The following is an 11,834-nucleotide window of genomic DNA, read 5'->3' as shown; positions in this document are numbered from 1 at the left end:
CTGGGAAAAGCCTGGAACACATAGGCACAGGAAAAAAGTTCCTGAACAGAACACCAATGGTCTGTGCTCTAAAACCAAGAATTGACAAATGGGACCTCATAAAGCTGCAAAGCTTCTGTAAAGCAAAGGACACAGTCGATAGGACAGAGCGGCAACCAACAGATTGGGAAAATATCTTCACCAACCCTACATCCGATACAGGGCTAATATCCAAAGTATAAAAAGAACTGAAGAAATTAGACTCTAGACAATCAAAGAACCCTATTAAAAAAATGGAGCACAGAGCTAAACAAAGAATTATAAACTGAGGAAGCTCGAATGGTTGAGAAGCACCTAAAGAAGTGTTCAGCATCCCTAGTCATCAGGGAAATGCAAATGAAAACAACACTGAGATTCTACCTCACACCAGTCAGAATGGCTAAGATCAAAAACATAGGTGACAGCACATGTTGGCAAGGATGTGGTGAAAGAGGAACACTCCTCCTCTGTTGGTGGGATTGTAAACTGGTACAACCACTCTGGAAGTCAGTCTGGTGGTATCTCAGAAAATTGAACATAGTGTTACCTGAGGACCCAGCTATACCACTGCTGGGCATATACCCAAAAGAAGTTTCAACATACAAGAGGGACACATGCTCCACCATGTTCATAGCAGCCTTATTTATAATAGCCAGAAGTTGGAAAGAACCTAGATGCCCTTCAACAGAAGAATGGATGCAGAAAATGTGGTACATTTATACAATGGAGTACTACTCAGCTATTAAAAACAATGAGTTCACGAAATTCCTAGGCAAATGGATGGAGCTGGAAAATATCATCTTGAGTGAAGTGACCTAATCTCAAAAGAACATACATGGTATGCACTCACTGATAAGTGGATATTAGCCCAAAAGCTCACAATTTCTAAGAAACTACATATAGACCACATAAAACTCACATAAAAGAAGGAAGACCAAAGTGTGGATGCTTTGGTCCTTTCTAGAAGGAGTATCAAAAGTTTCAACCAGAGCTTCCAAAGTCTAAACCACCGGCCAGAGAGCACAAACGGAGAGACTCACGCACCTGTATAGGGAATTGAGGGTGACCTTGTTAGACTTCAGTGAAAGTGGAGGGCCATGGTCCCCGAAAGTTTGGATCCCCTACTGTGTGGGAATTTAAGAGCAGGGAGTTGGGACTGGGAGGGTGTTTGGAACACACACTCACAAAAATTAGGAGGAGGGGGTATGGGATAAGCGGTTTTGGGGGAGAATGGGAGAGGAGATAACATTGAAAGGTAAATTTGTATAATATCCAATAAAAAAAACCACACAGATAAAGGGTCTAAAAAAAAAGAGAGAGGGAGAGAGTTTACTTATTTTAAATTAATTTCAAAAGTTTCAAGGAGTTGCTAATTGGTTAAGATACTATTTTAAGCTCTCCATAAAAGAATTTAAGTCTCTGTTCAATATTCTCAAGAGAGAGGTAAACCCTAATTTTCCTCAACAATTAATTGACAAAAGAGAGGTAATCTCACAAAAAGTAGAAGAAGCTATTACTAATTGATATATTATATAGTCTGATTAGTTGTCAGTGGTGCTATAAAAGTCCTTTGACAAAAGATTATTAATATAGATGTATATATCCTTAAATAGGGTCTTCATGACTCTCTGAGTGTGGAAGGAGCAACTGTTGGCGCTTCTGCCCTGATTTTACAAGAACTCTGAAAAATTGGCTTTAAAAACAAAAGAAGGGGAATGATACCTCCTCAGAAGGAGTCCCCCTGAAATACTCTCCATCATGCCTTGTTCACTTTTATCTCTCTAAAGATGAAAGCTCATGGCAAATCTGCTGCTGACTGACTCTGGCACCACCAAGACCAACAAAACCTTGCCCCAGATATGGGGAAGGACCCTCTTAACCTTAAAGGGAATGGCCCAGACCCAGTTCCCTTATGGGGCCGAGGACTGATATGCCTGTCTGATACCACAGAAGGCACAGCTAACCGGCTACCAAAAAGATTAATGAAAAAAATAGATACCCCCACAAAGCCAGGCCCAACCATAAATACGAATAACAATTTACATCCAGGGAACAGAAATCTCCCTGAGAATCCCCTTCTTTTTCCTTTCCAGGTAAAAATGAATCACCCGTGATGTCTGTGGTTAGAAGTTCTAATCCAGATGCTGGCCTCCAAACTTATACTACTCAGACCTTTGAAGGGCCACTGACAAGAACATCAAACAGCTAGAGATTGACATCACTAATCTGAAGAAATCCCTCGTTTCGCTGTCTGAAGAGACCTCCTAAAATCACAAAGATACTTATTGGACATGATTTACTCTAGTACAATAGAAAAGACTGTATACAGCTCTTGACTGTGTACAACCCTCAAAGAAGAACGTTGCCTTTACATAGACAAGACAAGGAGGGTTAAAGAGAACATGAAGTAGGTAGTGAAGCCTAAGAAAAATCAGAGCGAGAAAGAGACAGATGAATGCTGGTACAAGAATTGATTTGCATCCTCTCCAAGGTTGTCAACCCTATTTCCTTCCATCTTGGGACCACTATTTGGGTTCTTTTTGCTTTTTTTCTGCTGGTACCTGGCTCTCAAATAGGTGGACTAACTCTGTGATACAACAGATAAATAATTTGGTAGCAAAACCTACTCAGATACATTATCATAAGTTAGCTATGGAGGACCTCGAGACTCAAGATGAGGTTGTTACTTTATACAGGGTGTTTCCAAAATTCATCTCCACCCACCCAACCTAAAAAGGGGAGACTTCTGCCCCTAGACCAAGCAGAGAGGGGCCACCCAGAACCCCCTCTGACAGGCAATCTGAATTCTTGCTTAGGCTGCGAGGCTAAGCCCTGCAGGGGAATATCAATAAAAGATAAAAATATCTATCTGGGTTCCCTGAGGGACAAGCCTGACTGCATAGGGGTTGATGTCAAAAGTATCCCCTCTCCAGGAAGAAGACATCGAGACGGGTATGGCCCTCATGCCTCACTGGACAACAACAGGGGGACTGGAGCCATTACAAGGTCCCCTTCAAATACCGGAGGTCAGGCCTCTATTCCTACCTTCCCAAGTTTAGAATTGCCACAGCCTTTCTATACTTAGAGAAGCGAGGAGATGTCAGGGGCAGCCCTGCTTACACACTGTAGGCCTAAAATCAGCCATAGGGCTATAATCAGCAGTGGGCCTATCATACATATATACTAACACCAAGTCTTGGGTCTCAGTGGAAGAACATTGAAACAGATGGCTATAAGCTAATATCAACAAGCAGCTTTTGTGGAAATTTATAACCCTGAGTGGTCATGGACCTTGTAAATAGGTAGCCTTGGGAGATAATACCATCTTAGATGGGGACAAGCGAGTCATAGGCAGAGTCATGGTGACTTGTCCCCTGAACCTTCACCCAGCCGATACCCGGTTCTGAAGATATGTGTATTCTCCCTGAGCACCCACACTCCAGTGTCATTCCCTTCCCCACATCCTGCCTTTCTGTGTTTATACCCTTGTGTGAATTAACTATGATTTGAGAAAAAATTAAAAAAATAAAATTTAAAAAAAAGAAAATTATTTTAGATTATAACATTTAAAACTTTATGACAATTACTGATTAGATTAAATGTATGACTACAGTTTTGATAAAAATAATTTTGGCACAGAAACATTGTTTCTTCTATTATTTTCATGATTCAACCTTCATTCCTTTCATCTATGTATGCATTATATGAAGCTTCTACTGTAGTAAGATTCTATATGGATTTTCAAGTGATTTTTAGTATTAGCTGTCTCTCTCCAGATTCTCTCCTTTACATTGGTCTTTCATCTGATTTCCTATTCAGTTTTCCTTTTCTTCCTTTCCTTTTTGTCTCTCTAGAAATGAAATTCAATATTCCCTTCCTTGGGAGATCTTCTCCACCTGAACCATACTACATATCAAACTTTATTGGTTATTAAAGTTTTAGAAGAGACATTGAAAGCTTTAAAGGTAACATTCACACATAAAAGAAAATATACGTTATTTGTTTTTTGGTATCTGAGCTACCTTACTCAAGCTAATTTTTTCCTAGCTCCACCCATTATATCATGCTTTTGTTTTTATTTTACTTTATTATTTTTCTTAATGATGAAGAAATGAATCCCATTTTCTATATCCATTAATCTGGTGTTATAGGCTACTTACAATTTCTAGTTAGTATGAATTGAATATAAATGAACATGGCTGAGGAAGTATCTCTGTGGTAGGATGAAGCACTTTTGAATATGTGCCCCAAATTTGCCAACTTCAAGGAAACAGTGACTTCTAGACATGAGAATAATGCACATATGAACTCAAAGAGATTGTGGCAGCATGCACAGGGTCTGCACCAGTTGAAGCTAGATGAGATCTCAGCACTATCAAGGTGAAGTTGACAATGTGTCATAATCCCTAATTGAAAGCTATCTGAAATCAAAATGTCCTGGCAAAAATAAAATCAGTTTTTTTTCTAATGGAGTATATTAAGATACTCAGGGAGGGCCTTGTGCCCAGTGGGTTAAAATAAATTAACTCAATTGTATTTGGAAACTTTTGCTTCATTTTCCTTAATATTGACATTTTTAGTCTTATTTCTCTTTTATTTGTTTTGATTTTTATCACTGTTTTGTTTGTGTTTTTTTTCTTATTATATATAAAATATATAATTTTATTTTAAGTATAATAATTTACTATATTATAAAATAATATAAAATAACTTTCTTTTAAATATAGTAAAATTGTAAAATAACATAATGTTGGGTGGGTGAGTAGGAAGGTGAGGAAGATCTGGCAGGAATTCATATGGGGAAGAAACATGGTCAAAATATTGTGTATGGAACTTTTATTTAAATAAAAATATTTCAAAAAGAAAATTTTAAAATCTTAAGTTCATTTTTGAATTTAAATTCTATGAGAATAGATAAAATTATTTGTGAAATGGTGAAGCAAATGAAAGAAAATACATAAAAGTAGATGCACAAATAATTCTAAATATTAGGAAAAAGACATTATGAAAAACATCCAGTATGTCTACTATTAAGAGTACTATAAAGTAGGGACTGTGGAGATGGTTCAGTGGCTCTGAGCACCAGCTGCACTTCCAAAGGTCTGAGTTCAGTTTCTAGCAATTACGTGGTAATGGGATCTGTAATGGGGCCTGATACCCTATTCTGCTGTGTCTAAAGACAGTGAAAGTGTACTCATATACATAAAATACGTCTTTAAAAAAGAGTTCTAAAGTAAATAAAATTTGATACAAACTGCATTTAAAAACAGTGGTTAGAATATTGCTCTTTTTTTAAAAAATAGAGTTCTTACTGGTCATCCATGAAATGCTTGTCTATATACCAGCAATTAGTAACACTGTGATACATAAAAGTTATGTGGGGCATACCTGTAATCCCAACACTGGGGAAATAGTCATGAGGACTGGATGTTAAAAGTCATACTACGCTACACTCTATGTTGAATAGTTTTTTTTTTGCCACCTCTCAACAATCAAACAGCAGTCTTAAAAAGCACATTTAAAAGTAAAATTAAAGAAGTATTACACAGGACAAAAACTTGTCAAAGAAATCCTTTCATGAAAAAATTGTTCTCTGAGAGTTTCATATATGTTATCATCATATGTATTTCTCTCTCCCAACTCTTTCAAGATATAATCTATTTTCCCTTCCCAACAGATTGTGAGAGAAACAATCAACTATACTAACAAGATATGATGTGTTTGTAACAACAGTTTACTAGCATAGCACAAGTCCTTCTTAATATTGTTGTTTAATTTCTTTTCCTAGAAAAAAAGAGAAAATATAAACCTCTTACTTATGGAGTTAATTCATTGTAACTTATTGTCATCTCTTGAACAAACTGAACAATGATCAGTTTGATTTCATTTAGGGAGAATTTTAATTCTTCTTTATGTCCATCTTAATTTTCCACATCTTTTTAATATTTCTGCAATTTCTTTATATTATCTGAGTCTCTGTTTATAAAATGATAGATTGTAGACCGATTGATCCTATGATATTGACTGTCCATTTAAATCCTGAAGTACTTTAAACAGAAGGAAAAGAACTTCATTAAATACAGGTCATAATTTCTGGTTGCTCTAGTGTTTTGTAAATCAGATCATGGGAATAAACAAAGTCAGACCCCCGTTAAGCTATGATTTTCCTAGAAATAATTTATTTTCTCAAATCTAGGGATAAGAAATACTCATTGACCAAAGCAAGTTCAGAAGTACTCTTATAGTTGTGGTCCCATTCCTTTTCCTCTTTTCCTGAACTGTGACATCAGGCAGAAATCTCCCATAAATGTTAAGTACTGAATTTTGAATCTCATACAATCCACATGCAAGTAGATTAGGAATTCTGGAAGTACCAGAGGAGATCATTTAAAATTGGAATATAGGGCTCCATGGTTTACGGATAAACATAGAAGATTACAAATAGGCTCAGCTTAGTAGTATCTTTGACAATCACTAACCAAAGTTAATAAAAATAATGTTTAAAATTCACATAAATGCTTGACTCTTGCAAATGTTTTCCATGTTTACATCATTTCTTCCTTCTCTTAAAACACCACACCCTGTACAGAAAACCGAAATGTTTTAAACTCTTACTTTTAAACATTGAGACTGTCTAAACATTTTGCACAAATGTTCATATTGCTAATTTTCTATTAAAAACTCTTTACATGCCATGCTACAGCTCAAACCACAGAATTAACAAGGTAGCCTTTGTTGTCCAAATATGCATCTTTAGCAAACACTCCAACTCCTTCCTTCATAAAATGTACGAACACACCTTTCATATGGAACTTCTTCCAAGTGTACTAGTTTGGTAATTCCTAAGAAATAGATTCAGTCAAGCAAACAGTAAGTTTGCAAAATTACTTCATAGCTTTCTACATTATTTTGACATTTCAAGTTTTTAAGACTATAACTTTTTTGTAAATATGACCTTTCCTACCTAAATATCATATTTTTCCTTTGCATTTTGATAACTCAATAATGTTCTTAAATAAATATTCTGTGCTTTCGACTTGAAAGCATACAGAGAAACCAGTGAGTTCAAGTTCTATTTCTTTTAATTTAAATTATTTTGTGGCCTTAAGCAGACATTAATGTTTGCAACTGCCTGGATACATTCTGATTATACCTCTTGTATTAAGATTATATATTCACTAGATACATTCTCTTCTAACAGTATTAAACATTTTCCCAAACTAATTGAGAAAGCATAAATATAGGTACAAGTCATGTTGTTTTTAAATTCAACATGAAAATGTTATTATTGATCTCTTGAAGCAACAATATAAAAATACCAAAATGAATGAATAGAAAAGAAAATTGACCTTTATATTAAACAGCAAAATGTTGCAAAAGAATATTTGTGGCATAAACACAGCCTATGAACTTTTCTTTAGAGTATCAAGAGAAAAACTTATATAACTGTAGTATCAGAAAGCAAAATACCAATCACGTCTTATAATGTTACTTCCACAAAAAGAGTTAGAATCCTGACATGTGTTGTTATAAAACATTAGAAGACATAATTCAGTTATAGTGCTAGGATGATATTGTTACATAGCAAACAGTCTATTTACTAGACACAAAGTAAAGGAATAAGTTCCTTTGTTTAGAAAAGGAAAAAAATATAAGTATAAGCACAAACAACTAATGGTTTGTAGTAGTTCAGATATTTGAGTACTTCTTTCCTAACTAGTACCGCCAGCTTAAGAGTACTTGCTTTCTGAGCTTACCATCAGTTTGTCCATGGATTTTCATCCATTACAGGGGAGTAGGCTTTGGAACTCCACAAAACTGTGATGCCTGCTATAACTCTAAAGCAAACTTCAATGAAAGCTGTGAGATAACAAAATAAATTACAACTCAGCAATGAAAATGTTTCAACTAGACAGGGACCATAAATTCTCTGAGGTGCTTCGTGATGACTCTTTAGAGGGCAAAACTCTGGCTTCTTTTCACATTGCCCGTTCTCCTTCCGTCAGTGGGCAAAGGCCAGTTTATCTCCCTCAGTGTAGGCATTTCTCACAAGACTTTCCTTTTCATCTTCTCAAGGTTGTAGCAGTGACACAGATAAATGTTGCTTTTTCCCTTGAGGTTCTAGTCCACCTCTGATTGAAATCTTAATATACTATGAAAGTGCAAATACTGCAAGATCAATATAAAATTGACACTATTGTACTGAGAAAGTTGCTTCCATTTTCTGTAACTACTTGTAATTTGACTTGCTTCTTCCATTCCTACATATTTTATCAGGATTTTATTAGCCATTTTCTTAAAAAAAGAAATCACATACAACATAATGTCTACCATTTAAAATACTTTTTACTTAATATAAATATAATAATTATATCATTTACACTTCCATCCTACAACTGTTTCCATGTATCCCTACTTGCTTTTTCTTAAACTCATGGCATATATATAATATATAATATATTATATATATTTGTGTGTGTGTGTACATATACATCATATACCATATATACCTACAAACATATATATACATATATATACATATATGCACACATATATATGCATATTTGGCTCTATTCATATAATATTATCTGTATTCATATAGGTTTTCAGGACTGACAACTTGAGAAAACCAGTTGGGCTATACTTTTCTGAAGAAGACAATTATTTTCACTTCAGCGTTCCCCAGGTGCCTGTAGTTCTTTTTTTTGTCTCAGGTTAGTATTCTGAGAGTTTTTTCTTTCTTTTCCTAAAAATAAAATTAGCATTAATATTTTTAGTGACTCTAATGTTAATTTTTATTTGTATAGGAAAAATGAAACTTTTAATATTCTCTTTTTATTTTCCTTCTCTGGTGGAAAATAGTGACAGCTGATGTCCAAATTCATCCCCATTACTTTCATGGTCTTGCCTCCTGTATATTGGAGGATGAGATATCAATCAGTCACATGTGAGTTTGATAACATGAATAAGAATATTGCACGCATGGTAGTTTATGCTTTGTCTTTTTGTTTCTGAAAATGCAATTTATACTTTTAAAGCCAATGTTCCTCACAAGCACAATTTATATTTCATGAGTTTATGGATTAGTCTGAGGAAATATTAACAGGTATCTTTTCAAATCAGAGCCCTGACAGCAGAGCAAACAATTGTACTTGGTATGAGATTGTAACTAGCAAGTCATTTAAACATTGAGGTTACTTACACATTTGAAGACCACAATATAAGAAACTGATAGATATTTAAAGAATAATCAAATGTTAGTAACAGAATTTTCCATTGTTTCTTCCATTCCTACATGAACAAATGATTTCATTTTTGGATATTGTGTAAATTCACTCCTTTCATTTTTAGAAAAATTCTGCATTATTGTGTATTTATCTTATATAACAGTAGAACTAATTACATATATAACTGTTTTGGTACCTGTTATCTAAACCTTTATCATTCCATATCTTATACCTTTTAGTTTAATGATATTTATAGCGTTTATACATGAGAGTGTACAAGTGATAGTACCTCTCTCTATGTATTTCACTAAGCTAAATATCCTGTAATACTATTTACATTGTTACTAGGGACAGGATAATATTCTTTTATATGATTGAAAATATCCTAATTAAAAAATTGTTAAATGAGCTAGCTGAATGGACATTTTTTTCAAGGCAGATTTACAAATACCCAAGTTAGGAGAAAGTATTTAATATTAGTAGTTATCAGGGAAATAAAAATCAAATTTACAGTGATATATGATTTCAGTTTTGTTCAAATAGTTTAATCAAAAAGACAAAAAAGGCTCCTAAATAGTGCCTCTCCCTGGACCAAGCATGTTCAAACCTCCACACATACAGGAGTCCGGGAATCCAAAGTCGTTGCCTATAGGAATATAGCCCAAGGAGCCTGCGTCTTGGTTCCAGCGGATGGACGGGTCCCATGATCTCTACCAGCATCCACTGCCGTCTTACAGCCCACCATGGCCCTCCTGCACTCCAGCCGCGTCCTCTCTGGGATGGCTGCTGCCTTTCACCCAGGCCTTGCTGCTGCAGCCTCTGCCAGAGCCAGCTCCTGGTCGACCCATGTCGAAATCGGACCTCCAGATCCCATCCTGGGAGTTACCGAAGCCTTCAAGAGAGATACCAACAGCAAGAAGATGAACCTGGGAGTTGGTGCCTACCGGGATGATAACTGAAAGCCTTACGTGCTCCCGAGTGTCCGGAAGGCAGAGGCCCAGATTGCTGCAAAAAATTTGGACAAAGAGTACCTGCCCATTGGGGGACTGGCTGAATTTTGTAAAGCTTCTGCAGATCTGGCCCTGGGTGAGAACAACAAAGTGCTGAAGAGTGGCCGGTTCGTCACTGTGCAGACCATTTCCGGGACTGGAGCCTTAAGGGTCGGAGCCAGTTTTCTGCAAAGATTTTTTAAGTTCAGCTGTGATGTCTTTCTGCTCAAACCATCCTGGGGAAATTACACGCCCATCTTCCGGGATGCCGGTATACAGCTCCAAGGTTATCAATACTATGACCCCAAGACTTGCAGCTTTGATTTCTCCGGAGCCATAGAAGACATCTCAAAAATCCCAGAGCAGAGTGTTCTCCTCCTGCACGCCCCGCGTCCAGAGCAGTGGAAGGAAATGGCATCCGTGGTGAAGAAAAAGAATCTCTTCGCATTCTTTGACATGGCCTACCAAGGCTTTGCCAGCGGTGATGGGGATAAGGATGCCTGGGCCGTGCGGCACTTCATCGAGCAGGGCATCAATGTCTGCCTCTGCCAATCATATGCCAAGAACATGGGCCTGTACGATGTGGGAGCCTTCACGATGGTCTGCAAAGATGCAGAAGAAGCCAAAAGGGTGGAGTCACAGCTGAAAATCCTGATCCGTCCCTTGCATTCCAACCCACCTCTAATGGGGCCCGGATTGCCGCCACCATCCTGACTTCTCCAGACTTGCGGAAGCAATGGTTGCAAGAGGTGAAAGGCATGGCTGACCGCATCATCAGCATGAGGACCCAGTTGGTCTCCAACCTGAAGAAAGAGGGCTCTTCCCACAACTGGCAGCACATCACCGACCAGATCGGCATGTTCTGTTTCACTGGCCTGAAGCCTGAGCAGGTGGAGCGGCTGACCAAGGAGTTCTCTGTCTACATGACAAAGGATGGCCGAATCTCCGTGGCAGGGGTCACCTCTGGCAATGTGGGCTACCTCGCCCAGGCCATTCACCAGGTCACCAAGTAATTACAGATTCGAAGGAACAGAGACCACTTTCCCTTCAGCCTTTGCTCTTGTGAGAGTCACGTGCAGGGTGAGGGAGGGTGGATGGTGGTGAAAGTAGATCCTGTTTTCAACCACGGTGCATAATGCTCCACGACTGAACGCATTCCTCGGAAAGAGGTAGGGCGGAGGCTTCCTGTGGCTCGGCTCCTATCTGGAACTTCATTGGCTCTAAACCAAACTTTCCCTCATCCTTCTGTCTCCAGCTTTTCTGAAAGTTTACATGTGCAAGAAAATCACAACACCAAAAACCTGTCAGCCATGGCATTGGAATAGGTCAGAAGCTTTACCTGAAGCCTCAGGCGGTATCAGGCCTCCCCCGTAGACCCCGGTAGAGCCTCTCATATTAGAGGCTGTAAAAGAAAAATAACTAGTTCTGTCATTAACAGTTGTTCTCAAGTTTTTCCTCCTGGTGTAGAGCAATCGTGTTAGCAGACCACATTACAGAAATTATGCTTTACAAAAACCAACAGGTCTGTTGCCACTTCAACAGGGACAGTAGAAGATGTGATGTCTTGTCCCCCCTGCCTCTTCTTGTCCTCGCTGTTCTA

At 37.5% G+C, this 11,834-nt stretch overlaps 1 pseudogene; it reads left to right on the top strand.

Annotated features, from left to right (window-relative positions):
* The first annotated feature begins 9,988 nt into the window (after window positions 1–9,988).
* Window positions 9,989–11,360, top strand: LOC114614568 (annotated as a pseudogene).
* The last annotated feature ends 474 nt before the right edge of the window (window positions 11,361–11,834 follow it).

Source organism: Grammomys surdaster, unplaced genomic scaffold (assembly GCF_004785775.1).
Source record: "Grammomys surdaster isolate TR1022 unplaced genomic scaffold, NIH_TR_1.0 126391, whole genome shotgun sequence".
In the NCBI taxonomy this organism is placed as follows: Eukaryota; Metazoa; Chordata; class Mammalia; order Rodentia; family Muridae; genus Grammomys; species Grammomys surdaster.
Note: the sequence above shows the minus strand (reverse complement) of the source record. Positions and strands in the feature narration are given on the sequence as shown.